The sequence below is a fragment of the Ursus americanus genome, chromosome 25, assembly GCF_024610735.1.
Source record: "Ursus americanus isolate L20-20 chromosome 25, mUrsAme1.1.p, whole genome shotgun sequence".
NCBI classification, from domain to species: Eukaryota; Metazoa; Chordata; class Mammalia; order Carnivora; family Ursidae; genus Ursus; species Ursus americanus.
Window position 1 is genome coordinate 12,578,021 of NC_142151.1, and position 15,630 is coordinate 12,593,650.

A 15,630-nucleotide genomic window follows, 5' to 3' on the forward strand; every position below is an offset into this window, starting at 1 on the left:
ATCCCCTCCATGAAATTCCTGCCAACACTGCATTCCTGGAATCTAATAATGAGAAAACCTCAGACAAACCCAAAGTGAGGGGCATACCACAGAGTAATCAGCCTGCTGTCCAAAAAAAAAAAAAAAAAAAGTCAAAAACTCAAAATTGTAAAAAACAGGAAAGAATGAGGAAATGTTCCCAATTAAGGGACAGTAAAAAAGACATAATTATTAAATACAACACATGATCCTGGGTTGGATTCTGAAATTATAAAGAGCATTACTGAAATGCCTTTTGAAATTTGAAAGGGGTCCATGGGTGTATTGGCAGATAGCAATATTACACCAATATTCATTTTCTGATCTTGATGGTTTCACTCTGGTTATATAAGTGTCCTTGTTTTAAGGAAATACACACTGAAGTAATAAAAGGTAATGGGGCATCATGTCTGCACTGCTTGCAACTGGTTCAAAAAAAGATAATAATAATAATACACATAAGTATACAGATAGAATGATAAAACAAACCTGGTAAATGTTAACAATGAAGGCTACACAGAGGTTCTTGTGCTATTCTAACAATTTTTCTGAGTTTGAAGTTGTTTTAAAATAAAACTTCTAAAAATATTAATATTCTACAAAATGCAAACTCATCTATAGTGACAGTAAGCAGATCACTGACTGAGCAGGGAGGGGACAGAGAGAAGAGTTAGGATTACCAAGGGCACCGGAAACTTTGGGGGATGATGGATATGTTCATTACCTCGACCGTGGCAATGGCTTTCTTGGTGTAAACATATGTCAAAACGTATACAGTCACTCTAACCATCTATCAATGAGTAAGATAATAAAAAAAAAATATTTTAAAAATTCCTGATATCTGCCTAGGGGCTCCAACCAACCTCTTTATCATTTGAATGCTTTCTTGTCATGCGTTTCCATATTCCTGAAATGCCCCATCCTAGGAACTTCTTCCGTCTTATCTTCTTATTTGAGAAGATAATGGGTTTCCATCTCCTCCACTGACTCTTCCTACACTGAAGTCAGCTGTGTCTTTCATTAATTCAACAAAGCTTACTGTAGAATTTTTTTTTGTATATAATGTATTATTTATTTCAGGGGTAAAGGTCTGTGATTCATCAGTCTTACATAATACACAGTGCTCACCACAACACATACCCTCCCCAGTGTCCATCACCCAGCCACATCATCCTTCCCAGCCCCCTCCAGTCCAGTAACCCTCAGTTTGTTTCCTGAGATTAAGAGCCTCTTATGGTTTGTCTCCCTCTCTGTTTTCTTCTTGTTTCATTTTTACTGTTGAATTTTAAAGCATGCTAACCTGAGGACCTGGGTGTCTCCGTTGGTTAAATATTCGATCCTTGATATCGGTTCAGGTCATGACCTTGGGTGAGATCGAGCCCTGCGTCCAGCTGCACACTGGACATGGAGTCTGCTTGAGATTCTTTCCCCCTGTCCCTCACTGCACCCCCTCTCTCTAAAAAAAAATTAAAAATTAAAAAATAAAAGCCTACTAACCATTACATACATCCAATGGAAGTATATAACCTTTTCTATTGCTGTATCTATAATCATTTCGAATGTTCTTTTTTATGTGTCCTGCTTATTTTTACATTAGAATTAAATGTCAAGATGTTTACATTCATGGAGAAGAACACATTGTCAACCTGCATCGTACAGTGCGTACCTGGGTGAAATCAGAAGAGGAGGGACAGGTGGGAGTGGGAACACACGGAATGTAGCTGAGAAAGGAGGCGTGGGGGTGTACTTCCAGTTCTACCACGAACCAGCTATGTGCCAAGCACACTTTGCTTCAGTTCCTTAGGTCTAGATTTCCCCATAGGTCAAAACAAAGGTTGGATCCAATGTCAGATAATCCATCTAGAAAATGTTCTCAATCTTGGATTATTTGAGTAGTGACCACTAGATAGAGCCCATGAGCCCATTTGCGCCCTTGAGTGTAACAAGGACAGGCCTTGCTGCAGCAGGGAGCCCAGAAAGCATGGTTTGGAGCCATGATCTGGCGCTTGATGCAATAGGGCGAGGATGCAGAAACAACTTGAGAAGTTGTGCCCCACAGACAATGGTGTTTTTGTGTCTTTAACATCTGGGCCAGGAAACCAGGGATCACAGGAAGTCAGGCCAAAGTGAAAGTTATACACATTTTTTGTTCTCCTCTTTACTAAATCCCAAGAGTCTTTAACATAGAGTGGGCAAACTCTGTATGATTTTCTGTATTATCTGAAGAGAAACTTATTGAGAAGTTCCACATGTTTTTAGGCAAATATGTTCAAATGAATATTGTTTGGAGAGAAAGTGGATGTTAATATCTTCTGTCAAAGGGATTCAGGGATGTTGGAGAGGAACTGATTTTTTAGAATTTGAAAATAAAATTTCTATGAGATTAACTAAAATGGATAAGAATTTATTTATTTATTTATTTGCATAAGAATTTAAAAACTATCAAGCTATAAGCAGAAAAAGGATTGGTTTTGTGTCCTTTCTGTATGCTAATAAATTAACTATGCTAACACTCGTTGAACGTAAAAGTATCAAATGCCACCGTGTAACTGGCTCTTTGATAAGCGTTTACAAGTCACACATACAAGGAGTGACATACTAGGTCCTCCCCGAATAATCCTTTTCTTCGACCACTGACCTTTCTCTGAATATTTCAAAACCCTTTATAAACTTACTTCGGCATCTCTGTGGGGTGTTCCCTTCCACTGCAAACCTGTAACAGTCAGAAACTGTCTTTGCAGCTACATGCAAAAGAATGAAACTTGACCACTCTCCCACACCATACACAAAGATAAACTCCAAATGGATGAAAGACCTCGATGTGAGACAGGAATCCATCAAAATCCTAGAGGAGAACATAGGCAGCAACCTCTTTGACATCAGCCAAAGCAACCTTTTTCATGACACATCTCCAAAGGCAAGAGAAACAAAAGATAAAATGAACTTGTGGGACTTCATCAAGATAAAAAGCTTCTGCACAGCCAAGGAAACAGTCAAAAAAACTAAGAGGCAGCCCACGGAATGGGAGAATATATTTGCAAATGATACTACAGATAAAAGACTGGTATCCAAGATCCACAAAGAACTTCTCAAACTCAATACACGAGAAACAAATAAACAAATCAAAAAATGGGCAGAAGATATGAACAGACACTTTTCCAATGAAGACATACAAATGGTTAACAGACACATGAAAAAATGTTCAAAATCATTAGCCATCAGGGAAATTCAAATCAAAACCACACTAAGATACCATCTTACACCAGTTAGAATGGCAAAAATTGACAAGGCAAGAAACAACAATTGCTGGAGAGGATGTGGAGAAAGGGGATCCCTCCTACATTGTTGGTGGGAATGCAAGTTGGTACAGCCACTTTGGAAAACAGTGTGGAGGTCCCTTAAAAAGTTAAAAATTGAGCTACCCTATGATCCAGCCATTGCACTACTGGGTATTTACCCCAAAGATACAGATGTAGTGAAGAGAAGGGCCATATGCACCCCAATGTTCATAGCAGCATTGTCCACAATAGCTAAATCGTGGAAGGAGCTGAGATGCCCTTCAACAGCTGACTGGATTAAGAAGTTGTGGTCCATATATACAATGGAATATTACTCAGCTATCAAAAAGAACGAGTTCTCAACATTTGCTGCAACATGGACGGCACTGGAGGAGATAATGCTAAGTGAAATAAGTCAAGCAGAGAAAGACAATTATCATATGATTTCTCTCATCTATGGAACATAAAAACTAGGATGATCGGTAGGGGAAGAAAGGGATAAAGAAAGGGGGGGTAATCAGAAGGGGGAATGAAGCATGAGAGACTATGGACTATGAGAAACAAACTGAGGGCCTCAGAGGGGAGAGGGGTGGGGGAATGGGACAGACTGGTGATGGGTAGTAAGGAGGGCACGTATTGCATGGTGCACTGGGTGTTATACACAACTAATGAATCATCGAACTTTACATCGGAAACCAGGGATGTACTGTATGGTGACTAACATAATATAATAAAAAAAAAAAAAGAAGAAGAAGGGGGAATGAAGCATGAGGGACTATGGACTCTGAGAAACAAACTGAGGGCTTCAGAGGGGAGGGGGATGGGGGAATGGGATAGACCGGTGATGGGTAGTAAGGAGGGCACGTATTGCATGGTGCACTGGGTGTTATACGCAACTAATGAATCATCAAACTTTACATGAGAAACCAGGGATGTACTGTATGGTGACTAACATAATATAATAAAAAAGGAAGAAAAAAAAAGAAAAGAAACTGTCTTTGACAAGAACAAATCTAGATCCTTCAAAAGGGATGATGTTAAGACTCAGGTGCAATATCATTCAGATTCGACAAGCGCTTAATGAGAAAATGGTCTTGGCAGGAACTTTAATTCCTTTATTTATTCCTCACAACATCTTTACTAAGAATACAAGTGGCAAAGTCAGAATTCAAACCCAAAAGTCTCTTGATTTCAAGCGCTCTTTGCAATACACTGAGGTGGAGGAAGGTGATTGATGACCTAAGCCTTAACACGGAGGGTAGAGACCTCACAGTGAGTCATCATGAAGCTATGGAACATTGTCGCCCCTCACCCCCCGCTGCGTTAGAGCTGCTCTCTTTGTCGAACCCCTTTCCACAATAATTATTCCTTTTCCCTCCCTCCGCCGAGAAGAATCTGGGGCGGCTCAGGAGCAGATGCGGTGCCTTGTTACCAATAGAACCTAACCTTGCCGGACAAAGCAACACGAGGAAGGCAATACAATGGCTTACGGGCAATCCTCCATTTTCCCCAACACAAACCAGAGGAAGAAAAGGCGTCTGTGGCGGAAGCTCACCACAGTATCAGGGACCTGGTGGTGGTGGTGGTGGTGTTTTCAAGGGACGGTGCACACGCACTAAGCCACAGGAGGTGAGGGGTGTTTTTAAGTGTGTTTCTTCTTGCCCACACACTAGTGCAGGATCCGAACCAACGCGGTGAGATCTGAACACTTGGTGGGGAAGTTCTCCCTTCTCGTAAGAGAGCGAAGAGGGACCCGAACATGGAGAAGAATCCCTAAATGCTTCCCCACAAAGCTTGATAAAGTTGACATCCTTGTACACGACTTCCGCAGTTCGGGAAACGAGACTGGAGTAAAGCAGTTCAGAGTGCTGCTCGGCAGCCCTGGAACTTTCGTATCAAAGTAAGGCCATCGTCCTCTAAAGAGAAATGTCTCCTGAGGACGGCGTAGGTCCCTACACGCGGAGGAAGGCGGTCCGCGCTCCCTGCCCGTTGGCCGGGAGGGAGGACGGTGGGGCTGTTAGACTCCTTTCCGGGGACTTCAGCCTCAGTCAGTTCCACGGACAGCAGAGAAAGCTGGCTCTCTGAGCCCAGCCTGCTGACCAGGTCTTGGCAGGTCCTTTGGTTTTGGCAAGGCTGAACCAAAAGAGAAGTCTGGTTGCACTCTTCACTTCCTCTCCTGCTCTCTCTGGCTCCCCTCTGCGGCGTAGCCTGCCCGGCAGGAGCCGTAGCCTCCCACTGTCGCGCAGTGCTTCTGGTCTACTGCTTTCTGCGCTTGCTCACTGGGAGGAAATCCCACTTGACCTCACATTCCTTTCTGACGGTATCCATATGCCTCCGGAGACCTGGGAAGCTTCACCCTGGCTTGCACTGTCACTGCGGGGGCCATTCTTACCTGGGTGGTACTGAAAGCTTGCCTCTTCTTTTTCTTTCTCTTTTTAAAATTATACTAAGCTACCTTGTCTCTATGCGATTCTGTGACACTGAGTTGCACTGGCTAATTATTCCCTCCGTTAAAAAAAAAGTTTCCTCTACATCATTTAAAGCATGTTGTCTTGTCGCTGGCCTGAGATGATTGGCACAGGTAGCCAGGCTGAGTTTAATTAAGGGATTTTCATGTGTCAACAGCTGAGAATAAGAGTCCCTCCCACTTCTCTAACTCAAGGGGAGACTTTGATTAAATGGCCATTATCCCCGGGAGCACATCCTCCTCCTGTCTCCCCGTCCGGCTCCTCTGCCTGTCTCCCCCTACGCCAGGAAGAAGCTACGGGAAGGAAAGGTTACATTGCCCAAGACCACAAGCTGTCTGCAGAAGGGCAGAGAACACCTGTTCAGGCAGAGAGAACAGTGGGCTCTGGGGCTTACAGAACACTTGTACAAGGTTTCCCTAAAAAGCAGAGAAAGTTTAAAACGTCATTTCCCCCCCAATTTCTAGAAAATATCTTTCTTTACTGAGGCACCTAAAAGGTTTTGCTTGTTGAATTGTTTATTTCTTGAGTAGAAAACACATGCGTTTGGTAAAAGTAAAAGGGTGTGTAGTGAAAAGCGATCTTCCTCCCCTCAGTCTCCAGCCGCTCAGCTGCAGTTTCCTGGCATTACCCTTCCACAGATCTTTTGCTCACTTATAGATTTCTGTGTGTGCGCATAATTCAGTTTTTCTAAATTCAAGTTTAATTGGGCATCCTGTATTTTCTCTGGCAATCCTATACTGGGTGTCATTGTTTCCAGGCCCTTTCTGCAACAGAGCTAGAATATATGATACATAAAACACATATAATTATGTTATAATATATAAATATATATTACAGTACATACATAATATATAATACATAAATAATATATTATAAATAAATAAAAATATATTAACTCATGTTTCTATACATATCTATTATTATTTCTATATCTATTATAATATATAATATACAGATACATCTATTATTTCTATATCTATCATAATATGTAATATATATCATATATAAATAACATAAAATATATTAATTCACATTTATACATGTAACTGTTATTTCTATATCATCAGTGTGAATATATATGTCATATATATCATACATCAGCATGAACTTATATTTAACTTTAAATATATTTAAATATAATTCAATTTCTAAATTTTAATTTATAAAATATGTATTTAATTCAAATATTTAATATATTTAAAGTTAAATACGAGTTCATACTGATGTATGCTATATATATTCATAATTTAAATATGAAGATACATGAGATATATGTATTTAAAGTTAAATATGAGTTTATATTGGTGTCCCTGACTCTAATCTAGTACCATACAGTTTCTTCCACTGTTTTCCCTTTGCTTATCTATAACTTCCCTCTCTGATCCTGGGAAACCAGGCCCCCATTATCCATCAACTATTTACTTGTTTGTCCACTATTACTTACTTTACATGTAAAACAGTTTCAGAATTGTTAACTCATAACCCCAGGAAGAACAAATTTACTAACTGGAGAACAGTGTTTGCATACAGCATCGTTTGTCTTTAGTCTTACAATTCCAAGTCTACACAGTGGTTTCCAAAGCTACACAGGTGAGTGCCTTCTTCCGCATCCCCTTCCTGATATTCCGTCATACATCTGTAATCTAGTTAGAGTCATCTGTCAAAGTCTGCATACCATCTTGGGATCCCCTAACATTCTGGTGGATTTTTTTTTTTTAAGATTTTATTTATTTATTTGCAAGAGAGAGAGAGAGAACACAAGCAGGCGGGAGAGGAACAGGGAGAAGGAGATTCCCTGCCAAGCAGGGACCCCGACATGGGGCTTGATCCCAGGACCCTGGGATCATGACCTGAGCCAAAGGCAGACGATTAACTGACTGAGCCACCCAGGCACCCCTCTGGTAGATTTTTAAAAAAATTATATACATTAAAGTTCACGCTTTATGATGTATAGGTCTATGGATTTTGACAAATTCAGAGTCATTTATCCACCATCCCAGTATCATACAGAACAGTTGTATCAGCCTAAAAATTCCTCCATGAATCCTCTTTGAGGTCAACCACTGCTCCCCTCCGCCAGCCCCTGGCATCTGTTTTTTATTCCTATAGTATTGCCTTTTCTAGGGTGATTCTGCAGTGATTCTCTGCAAAGAAATGAGATTATTTTGGTTCAATTAAAATTAGCATGATTCTTTTATGAGAAATGTATTAATATAGGATAAAGGTGGTACCATATTAAGAAAATGGCTCTTGCCATCCAAGTGTTCATTCTTTTGTGAGGACACAAACACATACACCCTTTATGCCACTGACTGGTCACTGCGAGAAGTGCCAAATAAGAAGTATAAAATGTATGGGGAATTTAAGGAAAGGGAATTTAAAAACATTTAGTAGGTGTTAGAGCCTTGTTAAACATTTATATTTTTGGCTTAATGAAAGCGTTACCACTTGATAAGGATGAAAAAGATTGAAAAGTATTCTAATTAAGGATAAGTCTGCCTTACAGAATATATTAAAATAGATTAGCTTAATTGTGACGTGAATTTATTTCTATGCAATAATGTTGATACAATGCGGTTTTGCTTAGCGTCTGTACAAAGTTTCTAAACTGTACATATAGCTTACCCACACATACACATCTACCTCTGTGGGTTTTCTTGAGAACTATTTTAGCTGCCTGGTAAGATCCCCTTTGTGTCTTGCTTCACCCAGTATAGTGACTTCATGTAATCATTAGGGTAATCACTGCTTCCCAAAAACAGAATAGCAAGCCCTAAAAGAAACGGAGAATAAAAGAATGTGGTCTCAAATTTTAGGAATCTAAAAATTTTAATGTACCCACTGACCTGTATGTTGATACATGTACTCAACCAACCAACATCCACTGTGAAATTTAGGGACTAAATATTATGCTATAAATTGAAAATACAGTAATAATGGAGCTTCGAATCTACGAACAAAGACTTACAGAGAAACCAGAATAAGAGACTGTGATGCACATTAGGAGAAATGTGGTCAAGGAATGTAAAATTTGATTGCAGACAGCGCTTCCTAAAGGAGAGGACAAGAGAGTTAAATCTTGAGTTATGCTCTTCATCTTGAATGTGACTTCGAAGATTCAATGGTTTGGTTTCACTCAATAAATGTTTATTTAGTAACTCAAGTCACTACTTGGACCATTAAGACAAGTGAAGAAAACACTAGATAGCGTGCTTTGGTTTGGGATTATGAAGCATGCCTCAGAATGTAAACTTATTTTCCTATCTCCTATTCCTTGCTCTACTTGACAAACGAATGAGCAAACGAAAGTCACTGAAAACTAGTAATTAATGAGTATATAAACACTTAAGAATGCTGTTCAAGTGTTTAAACATCCTCGAGAGCCCTTACGTAGGTCAAACATGTCTCTAGTTTCCCGTTTACACCATGAATTCTCCTGGCAAACTTTGTTTTCATATGCAATTTCAAAGTAAGGTTCAGATCAGCGTTTTGCAAAAGCAACAAGTGAATGGGACTGAACGGCTGAGGTTGTATTTTTAGTGGAAAGATACTGAAAGTGTTTGATGCCTTATTTTTGGTCATATTGGATCTCCCATATTGCCCATAATCAAAAATGTATAATTTAGTTCATTTTTATATTGGCCATAAATATTCTAATCTTTGGTTATTTAAATAACAGAATTCCCCCCCACATACCCCCATAGGGAGAAAAAGGGGGAAAAATTATCTCAGGTCAAAGGGCTTTAAGAAAAACACCAAAATGTCAGTAATTGTTATCTTAGAGGATTATGGGATTGTGGGTCATTTCGTTCTCTTGTATATTTTTTGTATTTCCTGAGTGCTCTCTAATTATCATGGCTTGCTTCTTTAAGAAAAACTTGAAATGAAATTACAAAAGACCTTAAGGCACTAGCCTGGAATCCGTGCAGCGCTTTCAAGAGCATTGATACTTAGAGAGTAAACACTTTCGTAAGCAGTGTGATTTGGTCTGTGTTTAATGTCAATCTCTTTACTAAGTTGGCTGCACATAGCTCCCGAATCAGAGAGTCACAGGGGGGAGAAACATATCGGAAGACTGCACAGCAAGAGTAAGCAAGGGGCAAAGAGATGGGGAGACTTGTAGAGAGCTAATAGTCTAGAAACCGAGTTAGATACCAGTGGAAAGAGAACTGGAAGCAGAAGGGGCAGAAACAGAGAGAGAAGTTCGGTCATCCCAACAGCAGAGTGTTGCTTAGAAAGCTACAGACATCGACTCTTAAGGGACAAGATAACGAGATTAATAGAGCTGCTTCTTATCAGAATAGCTTTTTGGTGCTCGTTGAGGTCTGTGTGTCCTGTTCCTGGCTCTGGGGCTGATGAGATTATTTTGTTCTTTCTCTGCTTTGCATATGTTCTTGCAACACAAAGGACAACCCGAGAATATATCTGCTCCTTGCAATTTACAAGAAGCTAACTGGCATAGACAAATATTCAGATTGTATCTAATTTAAAAAAAATGTTCTTTAAAACACTGATAAGCAGCCTAGAAGATAAATTTTTGTCTGTGTTTATAGTTATTTCCTTAGGACTGAGCCCTAGAATAAAAATGGATAGGTCAAAGGGTAAAGAACTTTTTGAATACTGCCAGCTTTTCAAAAACCGCTTTGATTATGATTGAGGTTGATTATTTTTGTATGACTTTTATATCTTTTAATTTTTTTTATTTTGTGCATTGTCTGTTTCTATTCTGTGTCTATATGGTGGATACTATATTTTCGCAGGCCCAATTTCCTTTTGCAACCTGTTTCTTCCTTACTTGACTCCACTATGGAGGGGACAAAAGCTAAATTTTGATTTCTAACTTCTCTTGTTGACATGAGAAATAAGTCTTCTGGCACATTCTTCAAATTCTGCCTTCTTCCTGCTTGAACTGCTGGGAGACACAGCAGTCATTTTGAAACCAGAAAGATAAAAGCTACATGCTAAGAATGTGTGAGGCTTGGACACTGGTGATGTTTGGAATCAATACATCAGCCTGGACTGATTCCTACAGGATTTCTTGTTACCTGAGTAAAACGATCCCTTCACCTGTGAAGCCACCACAGTAGCCTTTTCTATTTCTTGTAGCTAAATACAATTTTGACTGTTGTACCCAGTTTTTCCTGATTTCGTCTGTAGGGCGAGTATCCATCATGTTTGTTGCAAATACTTTCCCAGTTATCCTTTAGTTGGTGATGTTTTTCAATGCTAAACACATACGGTTTCATGTTTATGCTGTTTAATGTACTCATTTTTTCTGTGATTTATTCTATTGAAAATTTGAGAAACGTGGTTGGATAATTTCAAAAGTTATTGCAGAGGTTATAAACAAAACAAAACATAGTCTATCAGTTGTAACACAGAAAACAAAAACGAATAAAAACAAAACATACGTATAATGTGCTATAGTAACAGGTACACTTATAATAATGAAAATGGGTTGAACTTCTTAAATTCTCCTATTCAGAGACAGTAGTTCTCAGGCTGGTTAAACACATACTTACACATGCACACCCAGGTATATACAACCGTGCCATATACAAAACATACTCAAGCCAAAATGACAAAAAATATTGAAAGCAGATAGGCAAAGATATACCAGGGAAAGAAAATAAAAAGAAAGCAAGAAGTAATGCTGAACAAAATATAATGTAAGGCAAAGGCAGTAAGTAGGCCCCAGACCACCATTTATTGCTAAAGCTGCACCATGGTGAGTCATGTGATTTTATTCATAAACACCGTACAGTTTTATACAGAGCAAAAGATAATAGAAACACATGGAGAGGGGCGCCCGGGTGGCACAGCGGTTAAGCGTCTGCCTTCGGCTCAGGGCGTGATCCCGGCGTTCTGGGATCGAGCCCCTCATCAGGCTCCTCCGCTATGAGGCTGCTTCTTCCTCTCCCACTCCCCCTGCTTGTGTTCCCTCTCTCGCTGGCTGTCTCTATCTCTGTCGAATAAATAAATAAAATCTTAAAAAAAAAAAAACGAAACACATGGAGAAAATTCCAGAAACACAATTGGAGTGGGACATTTTAACATGTTTACTCTTTGACAGGTAGGATAAACAATACATAAATATAGAGAGCTGAGAAATTTAATAAACGTGTTTGATTTAATCAATACGTTCAAAATTATGTATGCTTCAAAACAATACACCTTCATTTTTAGTATGCCTGAAGTATTTATAATATTTAATATTTTGTCAGAAGTTGGGGAAATCATAAATTGGGCAGATTATCTTATGTTCTCTCTCAGTATAAAGCAAGAGGAATTAATTTTAAAATTAAAACGTAAGCTTTTGGCTTTTGGCTAAGAGGAGGCGAAGGTGCAACTGTCTTGGGCCACCCCGAATCCGGGTTCGTCCAACACCGGCCGGCTCCACCATGCCGTCTCAGTTCAGCCCTGCCGAGATCGAAGTCTTTACCTGAGGTGCCCCGGTGGGGAAGTCAGTGCCACGTCTGCCCTGGCCTTCAAGATTGGCCCCCTGGGTCTGTCTCCAAAAAAGTTTGATGATGACCTCACCAAGGCAACCAGTGATTAGAAGGGTCTAAGAATGATGGTGAAATTGACCACTCAGAACACACAGGCCCAGATTGAAGTGGGACCTTCTGCCTCTGCCCTGACGATCAAAACTCTCACGGAACCACCAAGAGACAGAAAGAAGCAGAAAAACATGAAGCACAGTGAAAACATCACTTTTTAAAAAAAATGTTTTATTATGGTATGTTAGTCACCATACAGTACATCAGTTTTTGATGTAGTGTTCCGTGATTCATTACTTGTGTATAACACCCGGTGCACCATGCAATACGTGCCCTCCTTAATACCCATCACCAGTCTATCCCATCCCCCCACCCCCTACCCCTCTGAGGCCCTCAGCGTGTTTCCCAGAGTCCACAGTCTCTCAAGTTTCATTCGCCCTTCTCTTTACCCCCCCTTCATTCTTCCCTTCCTTCTCCTACCAATCTTCCTGCTATTCCTTACGTTCCACAAATGAGTGAAACCATATGATAATTGTCTTTCTCTGCTTGACTTATTTTGCTTAGCATAATCTCCTCCAGTCCTGTCCACGTTGCTGAAAATGTTGGGTAATCATTCTTTCTGATAGCTGAGTAATATTCCATTGTATATATGGACCACATCTTCTTAATCCAGTCATCTGTTGAGGGGCATCTTGGCTCCATCTACAATTTCGCTATTGTGGACAATGCTGCTATGAACATTGGGGTGCATATGGCCCTTCTCTTCACTACATCTGTATCTTTGGGGTAAATACCCAGTAGTGCAATTGCTGGATCATAGGGTAGCTCTATTTTTAACTTTTTAAGGGACCTCCACACTGTTTTCCAGAGTGGCTGTACCAACTTGCATTCCCACCAACAGTGTGAGAGGGATCCCCTTTCTCCACATCCTCTCCAACATTTGTTGGTTCTTGCCTTGTCAATTTTTGCCATTCTAACTGGTGTAAGGTGGTATCTTAGTGTGGTTTTGATTTGAATTTCCCTGATGGCTAATGATTTTGAACATTTTTTCATGTGTCTGTTCACCATTTGTATGTCTTCATTGGAAAAGTGTCTGTTCATATCTTCTGCCCATTTTTTGATTTGATCATTTGTTTCTCATGTATTGAGTTTGAGAAGTTCTTTGTAGATCTTGGATACCAGCCTTTTATCTGTAGTTTCATCTGCAAATATTTTCTCCCATTCCGTGGGTTGTCTCTTTGTTTTGATGACTGTTTCCTTGGCTGTGCAGAAACTTTTTATCTTGATGAAGTCCCAAAAGTTCATTTTTTCTTTTGTTTCCCTTGCCTTTGGAGACGTGTCATGAAAGAAGTTGCTGTGGCCATTGTCAAAGAGGTTACAGCCTATGTTCTCCTCTATGATTTTGATGGATTCTTGAAACTTGACCACTCTCTCACACCATACACAAAGATAAACTCCAAATGGATGAAAGACCTCGATGTGAGATAGGAAACATCACTTTTGATGAGATTGTCAACATTGCCCAACAGACGTGGCACTGTTCTTTAGCCAAAGAACTTTCTGGAACTATTAAAAAGATCCTGGGGACTGCTGCGTCTGTGGGCAGCAATGTTGATGGCCGCCACCCTCATGATGTCATAGATAACATCAACAGTAGTGCAGTGGAATGCCCCACTAGTTAAGAACTACAAAGGAAAACATTTCAATAAAAGGATCATTTGACCACCAAAAAATTTAAAAACTTCCTAAGTTATCTTTTAACTGAAAGAGGAAATCCACTGCTCATATGTATCACATTTTGTGTACCTAGTTATCAGTTGGTAGACACTTGGGTAAATTTTGGGTAAATTTCTACTTTTTGACTACTATGAATAATGCTGCTATAAGCATTTGTGTTCACGTTTTGGTGTGAGCATATGTTTTCAGTTATTTTGGGTGCATATCCAGGATTGGAATGGCTGGGTCATATGGTAATTATATGTTTCATGTTTTGAGGCACACATAGTTCTCCAAGGCAGCTGCACCATTTTACATTCCATCCAGCAGTGCATGAGGGCCCCAATTTCTCTACATCCTTGCTAGCACTTGTTACTGGCCATCTTTTTGATTGTTATGTCCACTAAGTACGGGTTACATGCCACTCCCCTGATGCATGCCTGAAGTAGTCATCTCTCTTAGGTAAGAGCTACATGCAAAACCCTCTGCATGTGCCAAGAAGGCCAATCCAATGGATGTTCAAAACTGCTCTGACGCTTGGAGACATTATCTCCTCACAGAAGACTAAAATTAGTGTATTACCTCGATATTGCTGAATATCTTCTTGGGGTAGAGAATTAAAGGAGCTGGAGAAATACCTCTTGATTGATCTCTGTATCTCAGTCCCCTGAAATTTCTGAATCACGCTTAATTAAAAGAATCAAAGTTTCATTTTGCTTTCTGCCCCCCCAAATATATATATAAAGGAAGAGGCTATATATAGCCTCTTCTTTAGCTATTCATCCGTCGGTGGACAGACACTTAGGTTGTTTTCACATCTTGGCCATTGTGAATAATGCTGCAGTGAATATGGGAGTACAGATTATCTCTGTGAGATCTTGTTTTCCTTTCTTTGGATATATATACACAGAAGGTGGATTACTAGTTTATGTGGTAGTTCTATTTTCAACTTTGAGGGACTTCTATACTGTTTTCCAGAGTGGCTGCACCAATTTACATTCCCACCAACACTGCATAAGGGTTCCCTTTTCTCCACATCCTCGCCAATACTTGTTATCTCTTGTCTTTCTGATGACAGCCATTCTAACAGGTGTGAGGTGATAGCTCATTGTGGTTTTGATTTCCATCTGGTAGGGGTCCATTTGCACTTTGTTTCATGAAGGGAAATTTGGCCACAGATGCCCCAGGAGAGTTGGACACAATAGGCATCAGGACAAACATTGACTCTTGCTCTGTTTCTTAAATATCTCTACTTTCATTTTAAGTGGTAAGTATGGCCTTTCATCTCATCATAGTGGTAAGATCTTGGATTCAATCTTCGAGATAGAATTAGAGGAATTCTTTCAACTTGCTTTGGTCTTAGGTCAGGAAATGTCAAATATCTCCACCGTAATCCATTCCCAAGCCCATGACAGACATTGACACACCACATGTCCCACCGAGTTCTACTTCTGTCATAGAGTCCTTGATGGTATAGAGCTTCAAGAAGCCACTACTAACTGATGAGAGTTGGAATGAAGTGAAGGAGACTATTCACCACCCTTGTTCTAAGAGCTATTCAAGTCAATCTAGTTTACTTAAGGACATTCTTCTCAGGACTCAGACCAGCTCATCGCAGTTCTGAGAGACTGTTGAAACCTGAAGTCACAG

At 39.9% G+C, this 15,630-nt stretch overlaps 1 pseudogene; it reads left to right on the plus strand.

The window, feature by feature from the left end:
* Window positions 1-12,165: 12,165 nt before the first annotated feature.
* On the plus strand, window positions 12,166-13,946 carry LOC123781790 (large ribosomal subunit protein uL11-like; annotated as a pseudogene).
* Window positions 13,947-15,630: the final 1,684 nt, after the last annotated feature.